Genomic DNA, 13182 nt, shown 5'->3' on the forward strand with positions numbered 1-13182 from the left:
GAGGAAGACACTTTCCTGTTACTTTAGGGCCATGTGCTTCATCTCTGGTGCAATTAATTGGCCAGGGATTGTCCTTGCCTGGGTTATCTGTCCTCCATCCAGTGAAGGCTAGGGTACTCTGAATTGCAAATAATTCCAGGATCCATGGAATAGGGAGCTAGTTCCCCTAAGAGGAGGGGTTTGCTGTAACTATAAAAAGAAAAGGAAGGATGCTGGGGAGGCAACAAAACAGATGTCCACTACATGCGGGGTAGACTCCTAACTTTTCTACTAAGGAGATAGTTTGTGTAGCATCTCCAAGAACTCTATACACAGATAATGTGTATCAGAGAGGTCAAATAATGATCATGCTTTTAATCATGCAACCTAAAAAAGTAGATTCCATTGCCTGGTATCTGGTACTTATGTATAAATGCTATGAAAATAACATATCTTTGTAGCCCCTAGCACAGTACTTGGCACACAGGAGGGACTCAGTGCACACTTGTTGAATTAATGGATGCATAAATGAACATACGGAACAGAGCTATGTCAGCCTTTAATCTACAGGTGCTTTCAATCGGCAGTGATGATTTTTTTTAAATAAAGAATTTATTTTGTGGACCTACATCCAGCAGTAAAAGTTTACAATGTTGCCTTCCGAGCCAGCATTTTAGAAACTCTACTTTATCCTCACACAGTGGCACTGGAAACCAAGAACATCTGAAAGCTTTTGTATAATCTGATTAAGAGCTGAATAAGAAGAGGCAAGGGGTTAACGATTAGTGGTTTAACACCACACTTACCTAAGCTGAAAGGGTTTTTCTAAAGATCTTCCAAAAAAAAAAAAACCTTTGTGAAGTATGTAATATGAGGGCTGGACTTGAAGCCCAAAGTTAACACAGCCACCATCCTTTCTGGCTATTCTTGTCATTTTCAATGGTTAGAATTCTTCCACACCTAAGCTCTGAGACAATTCTCCTCCATTTTCATCCGGGACAGAATTAATTTCCTGGTTTTATACCGCCATCAGAAATCTGTAAGCTTTTACTCTGAGTGACTGTGTTGCTTATAATATGCACTCTCAAGGAGGCAAAAATTGGTTCTTGGGGTGGGGAAATCTCAGACATGACAGTAACTTGCAGCCTTTTAAAGAGCCACAGTACATAAATAGATGTACAGGACATCTTTGATAATTTCATAGGGGTCAATGAGGCAAAAACAATCTAAAAAGCCTCTTTAGTGAAGTAATAATAATAACAACAACAACAACAACAACAACAATTTTTTAGGGGTTGGGAAACACTGGGTTCTAAGGAAGTACTTAAAAACACACGAATGCTGTTCCCTTTCTTATCCAACAGTGAGTGCCTCCAAGAAAAAAGATATCACATTGGGAGTTAGGAGGCTTTGGTTTTAACTTTCATATCTACCACCGATGAGCAAATGCCTTCATTTATTTATTCACCAAACATTTACTGTTCCAAATCTTCTGTTTCAGGCTACCCTAGACTCTGTAGGTACAATGATAAACAAGGCATAGAATTCCCACAGAGTTTATGTTTGACAACGAAGCAGATAAAAAAAAAAGCTACAAATAGCTATAAATAATAACAATGATGATAATAAATATAATAGATATCTCTGATAAATGATAATTAATTATTAAAAATTATAATAATACATGCTATAAAGGAAATTTAAAAGGACCACAGGAAAAGTTAAACTGATAGCTTGTGAACAGAGATGGTCTTCCTGAGGCAGTGACATATAAACTGAGTCTTGAAAGGATCCAGCCCCACAAAGACCTGGGGGCAGAGCTTCCAGGCAGAGAGAAGAGCAAGGATGAATGTCCTGAGGCAGGAGTGGGCTTGTCATGTACAAGGGGGGACAGAAAGACACAGCTGGAATGCACTGAATTGTAGGGAGAGAGGTAGAAGATGAGGCAGATTGGCCAGGCCAGATCATGCAAGGCTGTGTAGGTCATGGAGAGGAGCTTGATTTTATTTTAAGTGCTTTGTGACTTTGGGCAAGTCACTGGATTTCTGTCAAATGGGGAGTGTAGGGTGGTGGGGATGAAGCAGCTGAGTGGCTAGCATGTTCTAGAATGCTAAATTGAGTCTCATCTAATTCAGGACCTAGGAGAGATGCCGCAAATCTACAGTGAGGAAAGTCTAGGTAGCAAGTAAAATTAATATGCCTCCAAGGATGCTCATCACAGGATTGGGGGAAACTCATGTTTCACCTGGAAAGGAAGGAGGGCAGGGATCCCGCATTCTTCTGAAAGCAGAACCTGCCTTTCTATCAGTCTCGATTTTTGAGGTGCACAGACTGTTTCTCTCTCTGCCAATCTGCTTCTCATGTTACTTCAGAGTGGTGTAGTGAGGAAAAGCACAGGATTGGGGGCCGGGGCCTTGGGCTCTGGACCCCCACCTTTTCCTAAATAACTCTGCGACATGAGCAAGTCCATTCCCGGATATGGGCCTCCAGACCCTCATCTGGGGACCGTGATTAAGATTCCTTCTATAACACAGACTCTATGATTCTATTACTTTCCTCTTCATACATAGGAGGGGCATAAACCCTGCATGCAAGCAACCCAAACTCTCCTAAAATAATAAAGCAATTTCCTTTGAAATGGTTGAGAAGGAAAGTCGAGAGGCCCTTGCAGAAAATGATGAAACCCAGTCTCAGCTGAATATTAAGTTAGAGAGAGGTCTGCAACTGGACTGGGGGGTGGAGAGCCGGGGAGATGCCAGGGTTGGGGAGAGAGAAATTTTAATTGCGATTGTTTGGCCTGCTGATTCACGGCAAATGACAAGGAGCCCCCAAGCAGCCTCAAACATGGATATTTGAAAGACAGAGACGGCTGGGGGACGGTTTGGCTTCTCCCTCCCCTCTGAGGCTGTTTGAGGAGCAGTCTGCAGCGCTGACAAGCACGGGTTTTGGAGGCCATTGAAAAGTTTTGGGCCTAAATAGGGTAGGCAGCTTGGCTTAAGTGTTGCTATGGAATACCTGGCAACCAGCAACAATAGGCCTTTTACAGAATCCAGGGCAAACAGTGACCGTGGTAATGGGGTGGGCTTAAGGGTCTCCTTGCCTGGCTGGGCCCCTCCTCTCCTCACACAGAGGCCTGGGCACTGGGCTATGTTCCGGAAATTCCCTGCACAAAGCCCCATTCAGAGGGAGGAGGGTCAATGCGTGTGCTTTCGGAGGGGGTGGCGGTGGGACTGGGGGTGGGGAGGGGGTACAGGAGAAGGAGCTTTACTGCCAAAAAAAAAAAAAAACCCTCTCAAGTCCCTTTCTTCTCCCAAAGACTAAGAGAGGCACAGAAAGTGCTAAGTTTGTAAAAGAGGCTGAAAAGGTTCAGAAAAGTAGCATAAAAGGGCTAGGGAACGCCCCGTGAATTTTGAACAGAGAGTAGAAAAGGGACCCTAAAAAGCAATTAGTGATGCTGCTTGTAAATGAAGAGGCAGCTCGCTTAGGGTGGGGAGCTGAGAGCTGGAGGTAGGTGAAGGCGGGTAAGAGGTGGGAGGGATGGGAGCAGGTAAGGGAAGGGGTGAGGTGTGGGGTCGGGGAGGGGAAGGGGAGGCCAGTGAAGAGTGGAGGGTGTAAAGCCTAGGAACCGCTGCCCCAGTCAGTGCCGGCTCTAACCACTGTCTTCAGGCTGCTCTCTACTCGGGCTGTGCAGCTCAAATTTTGTCCCCTGTTTCAGGCAGCCCCCTCAAAGGCAGTGGAGAACCGGGACAGTGACTGGCATCCAGGGTCTGTGCCTCTGGCCCCTTGGTCACTGATGACCACGAAGGAATCCCCAAGCTTCTGAGTGAGGGGAGACTGCCTTCTCCTTGCAGCTGAAAACAAATGGTAGGAATGCTGGGGAGCTGGGTGTCTACCTGAGTTCCTGGGGGCGGCTGGTAGGACAGCCTGCAGAGCAAGGTAAAAGAGCCAAGGAATTAGCACGCTACAAATCACACTGCATAACATCCGTGCTCAAACACCCTACTCAACCGCTCTAAAGATAATAATTTTATATTTCCAGCAGAATGTGCACAGTGACAATTATCAGTATTCCTACTGGGCCACAGCATCAACCGATAATCAAAGAGAATTATGTTCCAGATGAAAGCAGATTTAAATAAACAGACACTAAATGGGAGCCAATAATAGATGTACCAAAATAGTCCAGGCTAGGAAGGAGCCATTTAAATACCGAACTGTTTAGCTGAGAAGGTATGAGGCGTCTAGACCCCAGGGTTTACAGCTCCCAGTCTGTAACTCAGCCAGACTGATTTTTCCCAGTAGTCCCTGGCATCCTCAGCAGAGTGCTATTCTAAACTGCTTTTCCCTTCTCTCCCTTTCTCTCTCTCTTCCTCCATTCCTCCCTCCCTCCCACCCTCTTTTCCTGCCTTCCTCTCTACTTCCCTCCCTTTTCTTTTCTTCAACAAACATTCATCATTCATTATCAAGTAGGTGCACTTGGGCACCATTATCAAAATTCATAAACACTGCCCTTGGTTTTTGTGACCCTCTGCTCAAGATTCAAATTGGATCTTGTTGGCTCCTATACGAGGAACTGGAGAAGGGTGTTATTAGCCCTCCAAGGAAAATCAAGCTGCTGGTTCCATAAGAAGGGGGAATGGAATGCCGAAGAGGCAAAATAATGGAGGCCCAGTATACATTCACTTCATCATCATATGTTTATTAGAGGTTATTCCGTGTGCTCATCATTCTGTATTCACTGTTCTAGGTCCTGGGTATTCAAAGATCAAAGTGTAGGTCTCTGCTCTTGAGAGGCTTCCAACTTTGCAAGGGAAAGATAACCAGGCAGATGGATATGAATGTGTACAATATACAGTGAGAGCCCTAGAGTAGGACTGCCAGAGTGAGGCCAAGGAGACTTCAAGAGGAGGCAGCTGTGACTTGAAGGATGAGTAACAGAGAAAATGTTACTGGGCAGAAACCTATGGAGGGAGCATTCCCAGCAGAGGGAAGAGGATGTACAAAGGCACAGAAACAAGAGAAGACCTGGTGTGTTCAGGCCCCTGCAAGTCCTTCAGCAAGAATGGAAGTCAGAGAGAGAGGTCAGTGGAGAGGGCCAGGACGAGATGTGATTGAGAAGCAGTTAGTGACAACATAAAAGGCTTGGCTGATGGGTACACTCTTGAGGTTGGGGTCACGAGTAGAAAGTTTACTTCTGCTAGTTTTGTGTTTCCTTGCATGGGGACCCAATTGGCATTACTTCCCCGGCTTTTCTATCTCCTTGCTTACTCCTGTCCAGGGGCAAGGAATTTGACTCTATTTCTCTTCTACCCTGTGTAGAGTATCTCTTCTGATGTATTCTTGGCCACCTGTAAAAGAAGTCTGTCCTTACAGGAAGAGATCTTTCTGTGGGTATCCAGGTGTCAGGCAATCTAATTCTGGGGTGTAGGATTAGCGAGGTATTGTTTCCCCAAACCTAAGCCTAGTTCTTTGTATTTTCATTAATAAAGCCATCATTTTGATCTCTGTATGTCTTTGGTTCCTCTCAAGTGAGTACTACTTTTTAAACTCTAGAAATGTCAAGGCAAAGTAAGTCTAGGAAGGGGGCCATTGGAGGAGTGTGAGCAGGGTAACAAATGACATGATAAGGTTTTTAGGTTAAAAGTGTCACTCTGACAGTTGGGAAGAGGATGGATTGGAGAGGGTAGGGGGATTTAGAGGGAAAGAGATGATGAAGAACCAGTGGCAGCAGAGAAATTGAGAGGAGAAAGAGAAGGGATGTGTGGGGAAAGATATTCTGAAGACGGAATAGTAGGTGGGAGCTGACTGGATGTGAGGGTAAGGAAGACTTTGGGTTTCTGGTTAGTCAACTGGAATTTCATTTGCTGGGATATGGAATGAGGATGAGGATGAAGTATAGGGGATGGGGAGGATAATAATGAGCTAATTCTGTGACATACTGACCTCGAGGGCACAGAAAAGTCTATTAGGCAATTAGATATACAGGCTTAGAGCTCTAGGAAAAATAACCTGGCTGGATTTATAAATGCATCTAGAAATAATTACTGAAGCACAGAAATAAGAGAAAGGGTGTAGAGTGAGGCAAAGAAAAGTGTGTGGAGGCAAACCAACATTTAACTCAAATTCAACAAAAACTTACTGAGTCCTTACTGAGAAATCTAGGTGAACTATTATACTATCTTCTATTGGCGTTTGATGTATCTGAGAATTTAAGCTATCACAAAATGCACCTTCTACAGTGCTCCTAAATCATTTCTTTTTGTTTACTAAGAATTCAAGCGAGGTGCTAGGTGCCCATCACTGCAACCATCTATCTGTTTATCTGGCACATATATAAAAGCCAACACTTGTTGAACATTATGATGTATCTGATACTTTGCTAATCTCTTTACACACATTTAATACAAGGCAGGTGCTGTTAACTTGGTTTTACAAATGAGGAAATGAGGCTCAGAGCTGTCTGGCAGTCCAAACTTTGAAGCCAGGCCTGTCCAACTACAAAGCTTATGCTCTGACCATAGGTCATGCGGCTTATCTTTATCAAAGAAGATGCAACATGAGTTGAGAGTCTTTATGGGCTTACTACCTGGCTATGGGGATTAAACATCCTCTCACAATGATGGAGAAGAACCACAAAGTGCAAAGTAAGCCAGGTAATATTATGCTGGTAAGTTACCAGGAAGACTGTTTGAGGAAGGTTAATTTTAGACATAAAGTTAGTCTCAAGTTTGGATCCTGCAACTTGTTTATTGTACAATGTTAACTGCTATGAAACTCAGTTTTCCTCATTGATATTATAAACGTGTAGTACTTCCTTCACAGACACACGTCTGCCTTCCACCCTGTGAGAAGCCATATTATAGAAAGCTCAGTGACCAAGGTGTACACCCACATTGCAGAAATGTTTCTTTCTTCTCTAACTTTAACAGAAACAAAACAAAACACATCAAACTCTAAAATGTGCTGCAAATAGAAAGAGCATCAAAAAAGCATCAAGAATACAGAACTACATTTATTTAAATATCATAATAAAATGAATAATTGTAAAAAGGCTTTTGTTAATAAATATAAGAAAGAAAAATCTAACAAGGAAGATTATGTGACAATATTTAAGCTTTGATAAGAGAGTTGTTTTTCCTTGTAAGAAAACTATAATTGAGACCAAGAAGATAATAAATTTTAGTTCCTGTTTAGTTTCCTGTTTTTATTCATGATTACTTTGTAGCTGTACATTATTCTAATTTAAAGCTCTCTGTCAGAATAAGAAAAGCAATCTGCTTCATTAATTTATCTGCTTAGGAGTAATTAAAGTAAAAAAAGATGAGTTAAATTATCTCTCTGTATTTAGATTTCTTTAAGAATCACTGTCTTTATGAGAAAATGTCTCATCATTTCTTATAATAAAAGTAAATAATAAAAAGTATCCATGTTTTTAACAGTTGGATTTTCAGGACCACAGACAGCTCAGCATATTTTCCCTCTACCTCCTGCCCAATATATCTCATTTCATGGTCAAAAGTAAAATCACATGTACATTCTACTTATACAATTTTTATTTTCAAATTTATATTTTTACTCTAAAATAAGGAGACTTGTTTGGGAATACTAGGAATTTAGTTAATTTTGTCTACTTTCAATCATTTTGGGTGTTTCATTCTCAATTTCAATTATTCACTTGATGTTACTTAGCAATGAGTGATACAATTTGCCAAGACCTTGATTTTTCTCACATTCTTCCTTCAAACTGTCCTTGATATTCTACAGCAAAACTTTCTCTGAGGTTGAATGTGTACTTAAAAGGGAGTCTGCAAAAAATCAGCTTAGGACTACATTTTCTTTCAAGTTTCATGCAGACTAAAGAAGATAAAAGGTGTAAAAATGCTACTTACCCCTCACTTCTGTGCTGGAGTTTCTCCACAGCGTAAAGGGGAGGAATATCCTGGGAATTCAGGATGGAGCTAGGAAACAAAGAAAAATATGTCTGGAGAAAGTCCAGAGGCAGTTGGAAGTAGGTAGGAATAACTGGCTGTATCATTTAATCACAACTCTTTCCGTTGCTATGAAAGAAACCCAAATCAAACCCAAATAAAAGAGAAGTTGTTGCACATATATGGAAAAGTAGAGCAGTATGCAATTTCAGAAACAGCTGTATCCAAGTGCTCAAATTGTTTATTATCAGAACTCTTTTTCTCCCCATCTCTCAGACTGGCTTCCCTCTGTAATGGCTTCACTTCCAGGAAGCTTATTTCCTCATGCTAGCAAGGTGGCCACCACTAGCTCCAGGCCTCTATTCCATCAGCATAGCAACTCCTGAAAAGATTTCAGCAAAAAACCTGGCCTATTTTCACTGACCAATTACTGTGGTCAGGGAATGGGACACACTGATTGTTTAAGCCTGGGTCATTGCTAACTCCTGGGACAACAGATTGAATCAGATCCAGAAGAACCACATGAACTAAGAGGAGGGGAGGGGGAGTTCCCTGAAAGAACCACAGGAAGAACAGATGAAAAGCAGGCAAAAACAGCAGAGGCCCTTATTCACCTGCTAGGGATGTCATAACAAAGCACCATAAACTGGGTGGCTTAAACATTGGAAATTTATAGTCTCAGTTCTGGAGGCTAGAAGTCTAAAATCAAAGTGTCATTGGGGCTGGTTCCTCCTGAGAGCTGTAAGAGGAGAAGCTGTTTCAGACCTGTTTCCTTGGCTTGTAGATAGATTTTTCATGTTCATAAGGTGTTCTCCCTATGTATCTGTCTGCCTCTTGAGTTCCTCTTCTTGTAAGAATGCACCATGTTGGTTTAGGGCACACTCTAATGACTTCATTTTAATTTGATTACCACTGTAAAGACCCTATATCCAAATTTGGTCACATGCTGAGGTACTGGGAGTTATGATTCCAACATACATTTTCTGAGGAGACACAATTCAACTCATAGCAACACTAGATACACTTTATTTCCTGGTCTAAATAGTTTCTGTTCTTTTGACTTAATCCTTTGTTACAGGGAATGCCTTTCACCTAGAAAGTCTACTACATTTTGGTAGTAGATAGGATGGCTCCCCAGTACCACCCTCCAAGCCCGAAAAATGTATCATTTAAGGGAAACAGTTTTTCTTGTTTCTCTTAAAATGTAGATATGTGTTTGGGGAAAGGGATATGATATATAAATAAATGTGTACAAGGTAATTGTGCAGTAACTTTATTTTTCCAAGACTGGTGTCCCCAGGAGATCCTCAGTAAGAGTATTCTCTAGTCAAATAAGTTTGTAAAATGTTTTATATATTATCCCTCTCTTGGATAATTATCATGCATAGCAGCATATTGTGGTAGAGTGATTGTATTAATGTCCCCAATTATTCAGCTCTCCCTACATGTCCTTTACAATGGAACATTTCAGGTCCTTCCATCAAAAGGTGAAGTATATTCCCTTGTCCCCTGATCCATCCATCCTTTGTTTGGCTATGTGACTCACTTTGGATAATAGGGTATTAGCAGACTTGATGTTTGAACTTTTCTACTGTCTCTCTTGCTCCTTGCCTTTCTCTTCCAGCTCGCGTGCTGGAAGATGCAACACATGGAGCAGAACCAAGTTGATGTCATCATGGCAGAAGCCATGCTAAAGCAGTCAACAACCAGCCAATTCCCATTTATGGGAGCACATCCAACCAAGATCTGCAGCACCACCTAGCCAACTGGTAGACTTATGAGCAATAATAAGTAGTTTTTAATCCATCAAGTTCTGAAATGAGTTACTCAGCATTATTGAGGCAATGGATAACCTACACATGTATAACAGCATCCAAGAAGTCCTGCAATGAAGAAACATGTTCTAGTTGGTATAAACTAGGGTTTCCCAAGTGTGTTTTTATGGTATAACTAATAACACTTTGCAAAACAATGCTGCACAACTCCAGATTGGGACATTCTTCCAGACTTATCCAGGAACAGCATGAAAGAAGTATAAATAGTTTGTTTTAATCCTAAATTATTGGTAACTGTCTCTGGTGTTTGTGGTGAATTGGTCCTTAGCAACCATTTCAACTCCATGCTACACACCTCCTGATGCTACAGAGGTTGGAAAATTAAACATTACATTTCTCAGACTCCCTTGAAGCTCTTTTTTGGATGAAAATTAACCTTCATCCGTTAGAGGCACTCTCATAAGATTTCGAATGTAAAAGGGAGGCAGCACTATTGTTCTGTTCTGGCCTTTGCTGTTGACAAGCAAACCTTTTTTTTTTTTCCTCGTGAAACAACATTCCAATATCTAGTTTAACTTCTGGATATTAAGTGATGGTGGCAGGGGTGGCCTCTTGCTTTATCACAACCCCATTGTATGTTCTCGAATCAACAATTCCAAAAGATGTGGCAAAGGTGCCACTTCCTTGGCACCAGTTTTCTGGGAGTCAGCCCTGGAAGCCCAGCCTAAAACTCTCTTCTTCAACTCTCACAACAGCTTACTAAGTAACCAGATCTCTTTCTGCTTAAAATAACTAGAGAGGGTTCTGTTTCCTGTACTGATTGATGACTGATCCTATATCTAACTGTCTGAGACTAAATTCCCTAATCTGTAAAAATTAGAGTTAATAATATCCTCCTTGTGAGCTCATGAAATAATGATTAGCTCTGTACCTTGCATATTGTAGATGCTCATAAAAGGTATTCATCTAATAGGACATTATCTCTTTAAGAAATACTAATTTGATTTTTCACATTTTAGCAGGAGAAGGAGCCAGTAACAAATTGTTATATACATTTGTATGGTGAAAACAATCATTATTTATGCATACTTGGGTCTTTTCAGCTCAAAAAATTAAAGTTCTTTGTCTGCCCCCAATTCCATCTTTCTCTATTTTCTCCCTCACACCCCAGGAACCTAAAAGGGTTTACTACTTTGCTGCTTCAATTGCTTCACCTCCCACTCATCTCAATCTCTGTCAATCCAGATTGTATCTGGTTAATTCCACAGAAACTCTAATTAAAATCAACTGTCCAAGTCATTTAGGAATACGTCACCTCTCAATGTATTTGGTACCTAAGTTTCAACTGGCAGAATTAAACACTCTCTCCCTTTAGACACATTTTTTCTTTACTTAGCACAACCAATAATCTGTTTCCTTTTCTTTTGGTCATATAGTGAGACTACATTTCCCAGTCTCTCTTGCAGTTAAGTGAGTCCTAGTGACTAAATTTTAATCAATGGAATGTAAGTGGAAGTGGTGTGTGCCATTTTTGAGCCAAAGCTTTTAAGAAGTGGGTAGGTCCTTCTATGCTCTCTTTTTTTCTATTCTATTGACTTAATAAAGATAATGGCAAAGCTTTAAGGGAGAGTGGATCTGTGAGATTAAAATAATCTATAGAACCTGGGTCCCTGAATGACCACGTGGCAGAGAGTAACCCAAGAATTAAGGATACTGACCCCAGACTGGTATATAAATGAGAAACCTCTACAGTGTTTGAGTCATCTTTCAGTTTTGGATGTATTTGTCACAAGAGTGTAGCTTATTCTACTACTAATTGAAGTAGTATAATATTAGTGATGTCATGTTATAATTAAAATCTAAAATACGTGGCAATTGCTTAGTATTTGGTTGTCAGATGGTGAGAAAACAGAGCTGCCGGGGACCAGAGATCCCTGGTTCTAAAAGAAAACATTCGATAAAACAGTTGCTGCAGCAATTGGAAGGCAGAAGAAATATCTTTGGAGTTTGTATTTCAACGTGAAGAATTTGGAAAAGCCAGATGTTAGTGTGTGTTGATTAATTCTTGGTATAGTCCAAGGATTCTAGGAAAGAGGTACTCTCAGGCAAAAATTACCAAAAAAGTGTGTGTGGAGGGAACAGAGAAAAGAGAAAGGGTCCAAAAACAGGGAACCTCATAGAAAAGAGTTATTTACTTCTGGACCCTAAATAGCAGGAAATAACAGAAAGATGTTAAGTAACAAAAGACCCCAGAGATTTCTCAGTTAACTAGAAGGACCCGGGTTTGTAGCAGAATTCAGATTGTGTTGCCTTCCTAGCCATGGCTATGGCTTGAGATAACCTCCAGTGAGGCAACATTAAGTTGAGAGGAAGAAAGAGGTAGGAGGTGAGAAAATGAATAAATGAAGCAGGCTGTAAGAGCATGTTTAGGTAAGAATTTTAAATTTAGTCATTGGTCCTTGGAACTGGCTAAAAGCAAATAGATTCTAAAACATTTATCTAGGATCAAATCAAGGAGCTTCCTCCACTACCAGGTCAAGGGTTTTGTCATTGCTGAAGACTCAAGGCTGCTAGTTTACCATTCTTCTCTGAATTGAAGAGAGGACATTTGTTGCAGGTAGCCTGTCCTTGTTTCACTGTTACATACTGAGTGTATTGTAGCTGTGTGCCAGGGTCGGGAGGGAGATATATGGGGTCGGATAACTAGTTTTTATTTTAACTTGCTGGATCACAAGGCGCTACATCTGGACCTGATGAAGAGGATTGCGTATGACCCAGGAATTGGGACTTTGAGCTGGACATGGCAGACAGATGGGCCTTTGGGTTGTTGCCCTGGGGAGGGGCACAATGTGTGTTTTAATGTGTTGGGTAAAGTTGTTAAATTTACTTGCCAGCATCTTTTCTTGTTTTCACTGAAGGAATAAATACCTCCTGCTGATGTAGTGATTAATCACTTGGTTCCATATTCTCCACTGCAGAGGTGCATTCATGACCCAGGCTGGCTCATCAGAATATGTCATCACCCTAGACATAATGACTGATTCATAGTCAAGCACCTGTCCTAAACACAGCCAATCACGTCCTTATTTAGAGATTTATTTGAATAGAGAGAGAGTTTTTCTTCTTTCATGATCTCTAGTGTTGAGAAAAGTGTAGCATAAAGTCAGGGAGAGCCATCTTTACTGTCAAATAAAACAGGCCTACAAGAACAAAGCCCCAACAGTGGCAGACAGAGATAATAGATGCAGTGAGAGAGACAGTCCTAATGTTATTTTTTGAATCCTTAGACACAGTCATGTCTGAAAGTAGAGATACCCTTTGGACTTCCCAGTTTGGACAGCAAATAAATACCCTCTTTGCCTTGGCTACCTCAGATGGGATTTTGTGACTAGCAATGGAACACATCTTGAATGGCCTTAGTGTTGGAGTTGGGACTACAATTCAGGTCTTCTGATCCAAATTCAGGGCTTTTTTCTCTTCCTATGATAGTTTTTGAAATA

General features: G+C 41.1%; 1 long non-coding RNA gene across 1 annotated transcript; it reads left to right on the forward strand.

Annotated features, from left to right (window-relative positions):
* Nucleotides 1-3403: 3403 nt before the first annotated feature.
* On the forward strand, nt 3404-12743 carry LOC105097470 (uncharacterized). Its single transcript, XR_837945.3, has 3 exons — nt 3404-3486; nt 3695-3843; nt 9532-12743. It is a non-coding gene; the product is annotated as an uncharacterized LOC105097470 (long non-coding RNA).
* The last annotated feature ends 439 nt before the right edge of the window (nt 12744-13182 follow it).

The sequence above is a fragment of the Camelus dromedarius genome, chromosome 11 (genome assembly GCF_036321535.1).
Source record: "Camelus dromedarius isolate mCamDro1 chromosome 11, mCamDro1.pat, whole genome shotgun sequence".
NCBI classification, from domain to species: Eukaryota; Metazoa; Chordata; class Mammalia; order Artiodactyla; family Camelidae; genus Camelus; species Camelus dromedarius.